General features: G+C 47.4%; 1 protein-coding gene across 1 annotated transcript in view; it reads right to left on the bottom strand.

Annotated features, from left to right (window-relative positions):
* The window catches only part of LOC146186362 (uncharacterized), a 265514-nt gene extending 262121 nt beyond the window's left edge, over nucleotides 1-3393 (bottom strand). The window contains exon 1 of the mRNA XM_084607139.1: nucleotides 3273-3393. The gene's annotated coding sequence lies outside the window, so the exon portion shown is untranslated. The remainder of the gene's footprint in view (nucleotides 1-3272) is intronic.
* Between the last annotated feature and the right edge of the window lie 6967 nt (nucleotides 3394-10360).

Genomic DNA, 10360 nt, shown 5'->3' on the forward strand with positions numbered 1-10360 from the left:
TATATAATCCTAGAAGTGGGCCTGATGGGGCGGCTCAGAGGTTACGGAACTCGACTGCTCAACCCAAGAACGCGGGGTCGAATGCCGGCCGCGGTGACCACATTGGGATGGAGGCGAAAATCAAGACGCCCATGTGCTGTGCGATGCCAGTGCATGTTAAAGAACCCTAGGTGGACTAAATTTCCGGAGCCCTTCACTTCGGGTTCTTCATAGGCTTATTGACTTGGGACGTCAACCCCACAAAACTGAACCATCCTAAAAGCCCGACTGTTTTCATAGTTGAGCAAGTGTTCAACTGGACTTCTGAGGTCTAGCTTACCTCATGGAACGCGAAGTTTCCCAGTTATTTTAGAGCTTGATACCAGGAAGAAATTTTCGTAAATGTCGATACAAAGAGCCTAGTTTTGTTGACTAATCCGAACAACGTATCTTTCGATAAGTTTGTCGATCTGTGTTGTGCCGGTAAAGTTAATTAAAAATTCTTTTCTCAATCTAAATCCTATAAAAATATGCAAAGCCCATGACCACATTGTTCCGAAAAGCACTGGAAATTGATGTCTTATATCATAGTAGTTGTCGCTCATGACTGCCATTTCGGCAGTCTTGGTTACTCTTCGTCAGGACCATTGTTTATAAAAATTTGCAGTGCTATATGCACCCGCAGCGTATACCCCTTAGAAGTGAAATAATGTTAATAATAATTCAAAAGGACAGAAAATGATCGCAATGGTATGTTACTGTGTAAGGATGATGAAAAACGGATTGAGGTCCCGGAGTTACAGAGCCAGCAACTACAGGCGGAAGAAAGGGTCATTGTTGGATCGACATATTTTCTGGAAAATAGGGAATTGGTGCTTTATTTCGCAGAATAATTTGAATTAGTGTATGTCTTCCCAACAATAGTTGTCTACAAAAACATCCAAAATTTTGCAGCGTTTTTTTTTTTTTTTGAACTCACATGTGTGTCGCAAAACAGGAGCTTGCTGAGCGGACGGCTGCTCCCGTCAGCTATAAACTTGTGAGCTTTCAAGTAAACCGCCAGGTAAAAAGCACGAGAGGCCATGCCTCGTTTTCAATGCTCTCTAAAGCGCCGGCTCCTGAAGCGGTTTTCTTGAGACACGTAATGCCCCCATTTGAAATTCCCAAAATTTGCCTTAAAATTCAGAGTAATAGAGAACGAGAGAGAGAAAGGAAAATGAATCTAATGGCAGGAAAAGTGGATAGGTTGGCATCGCCCCTTTCCTGTCATTAAAATACTTTCACCATTATTAAATTCCCATTGATATGCGAATTCGTTTGGAGCTTGCGGTAATTTGCCCCGCCAAATGCATGAACACTGCTATCAGATGGTGCTTTATTCGGATGTGCTTTGGAAACAGGAACGGGTTCGCTAGTTTAGCTATGCACACAAAGAATGATTGCATATATTGTAAAAAGCTGCGCGAATATAATAAACATTCATTAGTATCGAGCTGCGGGTAGCAACGATGATAAAGAGAGGCATGCTGATTCTTGAGATGCCCGCCATTCTTGAATTAGAACTTCCTCCAATTAGGCGCCTTCTCTTCCAAGGACATTACGTGCCTTGCAACTATCCTTTGACTTCGTAATGTTATGTAACTACTGGACGCTCATAACTCGAACAAATATACCACGACAACATGCAGGCATCAACGCTGTGAGATCACCACAATGAAAAGCAGCCTTGAATGACCAGCATTTGAGATGTACGAGGGTGGGTATCATCACCCGCTGTAAATTTGTGACAGTCGATAAGACGGTGTTTATTCCAACTAACACCCAGTCTACCCCTTTCCGGGCAAAGGTGTACTTCAAACTTCGGTTGCGCAGAGGTTTTTCTCTCGTACGAGGAGGGCTTTCTACGCATATATAGAATCTGGATCATATCAGAAAGCCGGTACTAGAATGTGTGGCATAATGTGCCATTTCGCGTTCATTTAAACGCATTAATGCACGCCCCGAATGGAACAACACGACTGCTCGGAGGTTGTCGCCTAACAAAAGGTACAAAAAAAAAAAGATATATGATCCACAGTTTGGAGCCAGGTAGTAGAAGGTTAAGAATTAAACAAGTGCACACGTTTAGCTTTACTGGTCCGAATCCCATTTGCTACTCAACAATTATACCTGGAAGCTTTTTCTGCCCCCCCCCCCCCCCCTTGCAGAATAAACATTATGTTTATCAAGATGACCATCCGTTCCATTTCAGCATTCTTATAATCTACAGTAGTCATAACCATTCATTATAAATGTAATCACGGGTCTAATGAAAAGGACCTATTCGGCGACTGCTAACTTTGTAACTTTCTGTCTCAGTTCCCAATTATCAGTGAAATGAAGTGATGGTTTAAATTTTATGGTACGCCATCGCAGAAAACGTACAAGTAAAATTTTCATTTAGAAGGAAGCTGGTAATATCGGGAGATATTATGCATCTGCGATATTCACCAGCCAAGCCACGCGTAGTGTTAATATAAAAGTTGAGACATGGGAAACAATAGGGAAATATATATATATATATATATATATATATATATATATATATATATATATACTTCTGCTCATTTGTACCGTCTTACAAAGGTGCAAAGTTAACAACCGTGTCGTCTGTTCTGTTTTCTCCTATCGATAGCACGACTCAGCCAGCTCTAGAGCTTACATTACAAGAAACACCTTGTTCATACTTCGCAGCATGATGCGATTTATCAACGACTGTCGCTTTGCGCGCAGAACAAAATAGAATATTAAAGAACACACATTAGAGAGTAAAAGCAGCGAGTTTTCAAGAATCAATTACCTTGACAAAATAAAAAAAAACAACAAAAATACAAGCAAAAAAGACCACGTGGTAGGGCGATACAGTGGGGACATTTCCTCAAGAGCGCGTCCGACCTGTTCGCGACGCATTGGCAGAAGTCCATTCTAGTTCGGACGTGGACTCCCCACCCGCCAACCTGATTCCCGAGTCATATCGCATCGGCGGCGATGGGCGCGGTGCCACCGCCGAGCATACTCCGCCGTTAGCGCGAATAGCCGATGTTCACGTGCTGGCACTCGCCGGCACTGCAGAGATGGCACGACCGTGTGCGACGCGCTCCGACGTACTCGCCGCCACCGCTGCGCACTGAAGAGTTGAGCGCTTAACGAGTTGGAGCACGTCTGGGAGAGAGAGTATGGGCCCCGACACGTATCAAGAGTCGACGCATACGTGTCCGCGACAAAGTGGAGAGTTTTTCCGTTACATCACTCACCTAGACAGGGTCGATCGAAGGCCGTGTCTCCTTATTTCTTCCGAAAAGCGTGCCCTCGGTGGTAATCACCAGCACGTCGAAGGAAGGTGCACGAACGGCGTAGCTGAGATACGCTCAAAGGGTGGAGCCGGTCTCGTGCGTCGGACTCGGAATACGGCGCACCACTGCTGTTCCTCAGTTCAGGGATGCAAAATCCGAGTCTACTTTGTCTTCCCTCTCTCTTTTCCTTTCTTTAGGTGCTTTACACATGCGGCGGGGAAAACTGGAATCATAAGTGGTTAGGGACATGTTGTGTTTTGTTAAGCTCGTTAGGGAAAGGTACTCTTCATGAAACTCTCTGTTCCCCGCTATCTAGGGATCGGAGAAAAAAAAAAACTATTTCCGCCCTTCCTCTGCGCGGCAACACGAAATCCTCACCTTCAACGATGACGCTAGTTACCATATCGCGCAGGCACTGGGCTTTCACGTGGTAGGCTTGCCGAGCCCAGACGGCTAGCACCTGCGGAACAATTTCGCCGTAGGCACGCGGCCCGTAAGCCGCCGTGCATATGTATTTCCTGCACATACGCTATTTTGCATTCGGCTTGCCTCATTGTAACTAAACCAATGCATATGTTTCGGGAGGAGGAGGATGTAATGAAAAGCGTAGGTTCACCGTCGCATGTTCATAGCGATCTAGCTCTCAAAAGTGGAAAAAGAAGTGAAAACAGCGACATATCAAAAGCGAAGATTAATTCAGCGGATAAACGTCATAGAGTCATATATTTCTGTGCATTCAACCGCTAAAGAATGCCGGGGTAACCACAAGCACGAACGATTGATTAGCTTTGTTAAAAACAGCCGTAGATTAGACCAACTAAGTGCGCACGCTGGGCCGTCTGTTCTTATGGCGGTATGACTGCGTCTGTACTCCTTGATCACAAGTGCCTCATTTTGTGGTGACACTGTTCTATATTGAGTCTGTTATAATCTCCTCTTTTAAAACAAATTCCATTTATTTTCGACGTAATGTTACGATCAGCGAATACCACTAAGTAACGATATGCTTTGGCCACTACCAATTATGCTTGAGTCAAGCAAAACACACACACACACACACACACACACACACACACACACACACACACACACACACACACACACACACACACACACACACACACACACACACACACACACACACACACACACACACACACACACACACACACACACACACACACACACACACACACACACACACACACACACACACACACACACACACACACACACACACACACACACACACACACACACACACACACACACACACACACACACACACACACACACACACACACACACACACACACACACACACACACACACACACACACACACACACACACACACACACACACACACACACACACACACACACACACACACACACACACACACACACACACACACACACACACACACACACACACACACACACACACACACACACACACTGTTACGACCAAGCATCCGCATTTGCGCGCTCTATTGTTCGCCTGTGGGCATGGAAAAGTTTTGTGAATATGTGGTGATGGTCCATTGGCTCTAAGTGAGCCTGTTTCCAGGAATCCTGTTTTGTAAGCATGTTTTGCTTTGTGGACAACCTGCAAATGCCAAATTGGCCCTGTCAAGAGAACGTCTGGAAAAACACAAAGAAACGTCCCCCTGCGGGAAATAGCAGGAAGTGCTTTCTTTTGTTCACCCTTCCAGTCGAGAAGTGCTATCCTCCAGTGATGAATGCCTCCTATCCAAAGGAGACGACAGAGTGACATGTCCGCTGACGTGCAGGACAAGAGAAGAGCATGACTCATACGGCCATTAAGTGATTTCCCGGGAATGCAGGAAAGATTTGCAATTGTCGAAAAGGGACCATGTTGGGAGCCCTATGCGGCGCCACGTGCACTCGGGTTTCTGAGAAGTAAAACCCCCAGAACCAGCCTGTGGTTTCTTTGCTGAAGAATAGAAATGTACCTCCTCTCCTCGCCGTTCCCAAGCTTTTCCCGCCAACAAGTGATCACGCCCAACGAATGAATGCCGGACCAGTCAGTGCTTCAGACCATCAGTGCAGTGATGTGTTCGATTGGATGCCGATACCTGAGGGGCGTGCCCTGGATTTGGTTGGTCAGCATCTTCAGAGAGGGGCTGGACATAGGGGGTTTTTAAGGACGCTGCAGAGCACGAAATGTCGCTCTGGGCCCTGGGTAAACGGCTCATCCAGTCGCTTCTCGCTATGAACTCTTAACGCTTGTCATTTTGCTGATGTACCCTTCTTCTTCATGTAAATATTCTTGTAAATACGTTTTCTCAAAGTGCCAGTAAACCTGCTTGTACATATTTTACCAACTTCGAAGATTCAGTCCTTCTTCAACCCGGAGTCTCTGCACGCTACCAAGTGAAGGCCGGGTCGCCATAGCCCCAGCGTCACGACAACTGGTGGCAGCGGTGGGACCTGAATCTACAAGCCACAACATCTGGTGATTGGAGGTGGATCTGAAGCTACAAGCCACAACACCTTGTGATCGGAGGTGGCATCTCAAGCAACAAGCAGGAGCAACAATCGGCCAACAAGAAAGCAGCTCGGAACATCGATCGCATGTGTGGGTGAGTGCTTGGCTTTTCTTCTGATGTGGACCAGGTTCTAGAACAGGGTTAAATTTTAGAACTGGTAAAAAGTGTTGAAACGCCTTTAGGTTTGGTAGTTTGCACTGTTGTTTTGGAAGTAGCCGACACTCGGAGCGATCATGGACCTACAAAAGCTGCAGAAACCGGAACTGTTGCAATTGTGTGAGGAATTGGGAATTGATACAAGTGGTTTGGCACGAAAACCTTTGATTATAAAGGCAATCACAGATTTGGGAGCCGATGATGAGGAGCTCAGTGAAGCATGGAACCTCATCGGTCAAAAAAAGGAACAGCTCAGACAGCAGAAAGAGCGGGAAAAAGAGGAAAAGGAGCGGGAAAAAGAGCAGAAAGAGCGGGAAAAAGAGGAAAAGAGGCGTGAGCGTGAACTTGAGAGGGAAAAAGAGGAAAGGGAGCGCGAACGTGAGTGGGAAAAAGAGGAAAAGAAGCGTGAAAGAGAAGCAAAAAAGCTGGACCAAGAAATTGAGCTCCGGAAATTAGAACTAGAGTTGAGCAAGAGGTCGGGCAATTGTCCCCAGCTAGCGGTACCTCTTCTCAACAAGGAGGCAGATTTCAAGATGTCAAAGTACATGCAGCCATATGTGATATCAGGGGATATCGGTCTGTATCTGGCTAACTTTGAGCGAACTTGCGAAAAACTGTCCTTCCAGCGAGACACTTGGTCTCAGAGATTATTGACGGTTCTGCCCTGCGAGGCAGCGGAGGTTGTCGCGCGGCTAAGCAAGGAGGACGCGGACAACTACGAGAAGGTCAAAGCTTGCCTTCTGAGAAAGTATAGGCTTAGCGCCGAGGCGTTCAGACAACGTTTTCGGAACGCTACTAAGTCCAGGGACGAGAGTTACCCTGAATTCCTGTACAATTTAAGAGTAAATTTGGGCGAGTGGCTAAAGAGCACTGATTCCTACAGTGATAGGGACGCTGTAGTCGAGCGAATTCTTTTGGAGCAGTTTTATAACTGCCTCCCAGAAAAAGAAAGAAATTGGTTACAGGACCGAGGCGAAATTAAGTCGGCAACTGAAGCTGCCGAACTTATTGAGGAGTATGCTTCGCGCCGACAATTCAGCAACCCAGCAGTGGATAGGCCCCGCAATCCCAAGTTCAGTGTGAAAAACCGTCAGGAAAGGCACTTTGCTAGAGTTGGAAACGAAGAAATGAAGGTTTCTTCAGGCAAATTCCCTAGAAAGGACGGCAGTGAGAAAAGTGGGGAAGTGACCAACGTGCAGAACACAAAGAATAAGCTTGAGGCTAGGAAGCCGCTCACATGCTTTAGGTGTAATGAGCAGGGTCACATTGCCGTCAACTGCCGGAAAGAAAAGATTGCTTTCTCGTATGTCAGGGACTGCGATGAAAATATGCAGCTTTTAGAACCCTACCTGCATGACCTAGTAGTCAACGGGAAGCCTTGCAAGGTACTGCGCGATTCGGCCGCAACGATGGATGTTGTCCATCCGGCGTATGTATCGCCTTCCGACTATACAGGACAGTGTGCATGGATCCGACAGGTAGTTGAGGAACAGAGTGTGTGCTTGCCGATCGCGAACGTGGTCATCGAGGGCCCTTTCGGCGAATTAACAACCGAGGCTGCCGTTTCAGGAAAGCTTCCTAAGTGCTATCCGTATTTGTTCTCCAACAAATCGGACATGCTGCTGCGAAAGAGGGGCATCCTTTTCGGAGACAGAGTTGTGCAAGCCTTAACACGTTCAAAGGCGCGAGAACTAGCTACACTGCTCATTCCAGAAAAATCCACAGCGGAGGAAACGGCAGTTAAAACAATGGTAAATGCGGAAGATAGCAGGTCAGAAAACTTTGAGAGCGAGGCATCTCAGATAAGTCAACTTGAAAGTGAGCTTGATGAGACGCGGAATGAGGACGTTCTTGAGAGTAACCTCTTGCCGCCAGTGTCTAGTAATCTCACGAGACTTTTAAGTGGAACCCGAGAGGACTTAGCTATAGAGCAAGCCAATGATCCCAATATACAGGAGATAAGGGAGCGCCACCGCGCCACTAAGACAGCAAACAATATTTCTTTCGAGATGAGAAAGGGAGTGCTGTATCGCTTATTCAAGGATAAGCGCGGAGTAGAGCGGGACCAATTAGTCGTTCCCCAAAAGTACCGCGGAGACTTACTGCGACTTTCCCATGGCAGCTCGTGGTCATGTCACCTTGGAATAAAGAAAACAAAGCAGAGGCTGTTGCAAGAATACTATTGGCCTGGATGTTTTAAGGACACGGAAAATTTTGTACGGTCATGCGACACGTGCCAGCGGGTTGGAAAGGCGCAAGATAAGTGGAAAGCTCCGATGGTGTTAGTACCAATCATTACCGAGCCGTTTCACCGGTTAGTAATAGATATAGTTGGGCCACTTCCTGTGACCGAGTCAGGGTACCGTTATATCCTCACTATGTTATGCCCAGCCACAAAGTTTCCAGAGGCTGTTCCGCTGCGCGAGGTGACGTCCGAGAGTGTAGTGGATTCGCTGCTGTCAGTGTTTGCACGAGTTGGATTCCCTTCCGAGGTCCAAAGTGATCAGGGTAGCGTTTTCACGAGTGTCCTCACCACCTCATTTCTCGAGCGATGCGGCATTAAGGTAGTGCATAGCTCGATCCATCATCCGCAGAGCAACAGCGTAGAAAGATGGCACTCTGTTCTCAAACGAGTCCTGAGGGGACTGTGCTATGAAAACAAGCGCGAATGGGATACCTGCCTGCCTGCAGCGCTTTTCGCTTTGCGGTCAGTGCCGCACGAATCCACTGGATTTAGCCCAGCCGAGTTGGTGTACGGAAGGTCACTGCGCTCACCTTTGCGAATGGTGCGCGAAGCCTGGGAGGGGCGCGGAGAAGACCCAACAGTAGTAGAATTCATTCTGAACCTCTTGAATCGCTTACATAACACTAAGGAACTCGTTGAGGCCAGCATGAAGTCAGCCCAGGCTCGTTCCAAGGTGTACTATGATAAGTCAGCCCGTCAAAGGACGTTTTGTATCGGGGACCAGGTGATGTTGCTGAGAAGTTCAAGGCAGAATAAGCTCGAAGTACAGTGGGAAGGACCGGCTGAAGTCGTTGCAAAGCTTTCTAACACTAACTACGCAGTGAAAATTCCCGGTAGGCGTAAAGAAGTGCGCATTTATCATTGCAATCTTATGAAGCCTTATGTGCAGAGGGAAGCCGTGGTAAATCTAACGTTAAACCTTCCCGAGGAGATGGGGGACAACTTGATTTGCCTCAGCGGAAAAGGAAGCAACGCTCAGGAGCTTCTCAAAAAGACGGAGCAGAGAGGAGAACTAAAGAAATCCCAGCTGTCCGATCTGGGCGAGATAATAACAGAGTTTGAGGCCTGCTTCGTGGACAGGCCAGGCAGAACTGATTTGACTGAGCACGATATTGAGCTGACTTCAGACGTGCCAGTGCGATCAAGGTGCTACCGATTTTCTCCAAGGCAAAGAGAAATTCTGGATAGGGAAGTAACTCGCATGCTGGAATTGGGAGTAATAAAACCCTCGGAAAGCGATTATGCTTCGCCTATGATCTTAGTAGAAGCTCCAGGTAAAGACCCTAGGCCTGTGGTAGACTACCGAAAGCTAAATTCTCTCACCAGGGATCAAGTGTATCCTATTCCGAATATTGAGGAGAGAGTAGAACAGGTCAGTAGAGCGGCATATGTGACTACGCTGGACCTTACTCGAGGATACTGGCAAGTACCGCTCACTGAACGCGCCAGCAGATACGCGGCTTTCGTCACTCCGACGGGCAGCTACCAGCCAACAATGATGAGTTTCGGGCTCAAAAATGCTCCATTCTGTTTTTCCCGACTCATGGATAGGGTTTTAAAGGGGTGTGAAACATTCGCGGTGCCTTATTTAGACGACATTGCGGTTTTTTCCGACTCATGGGCGGACCATGTGGTACATCTAAGAGCTGTACTGAGCCTTTTGCGTCAAGCTGGACTAACCGTAAAGGCCGAGAAATGTTGCCTGGCAAGGGCGACCGTGGACTACTTGGGTCACAATGTAGGTCAAGGTTTCAGGAAACCCAGCGAGATTAAGATTTCTGCGGTAGCAGACTACCCGCGGCCGAGCACGAAGACGGAAATTCGAGCATTCCTGGGTCTGACTGGGTACTACAATCACTACATCCCTAACTATTCAGCTTTGGCTAGCCCTCTGACCGACGCTCTCCGCAAGACAGAACCGACAAATGTAGTCTGGGACGAACAAAAGGAAGCCTCCTTCGTAAACCTGAAGGCTGTGCTGATTAGCCGTCCGGTATTGCGAGCTCCAGACTATGGCCGAGAATTCACGGTCCAGTGTGATGCCAGTGATCGAGGGTTAGGTGCTGTTCTCTGCCAGAGAGATGACGACGGTAATGAGCACCCCGTGCTCTACTTGAGCAGAAAACTGAGTTCT

The sequence above is a fragment of the Amblyomma maculatum genome, chromosome 6 (genome assembly GCF_055883805.1).
Source record: "Amblyomma maculatum isolate TAMU_Amacu chromosome 6, ASM5588380v1, whole genome shotgun sequence".
Taxonomy (NCBI): Eukaryota; Metazoa; Arthropoda; class Arachnida; order Ixodida; family Ixodidae; genus Amblyomma; species Amblyomma maculatum.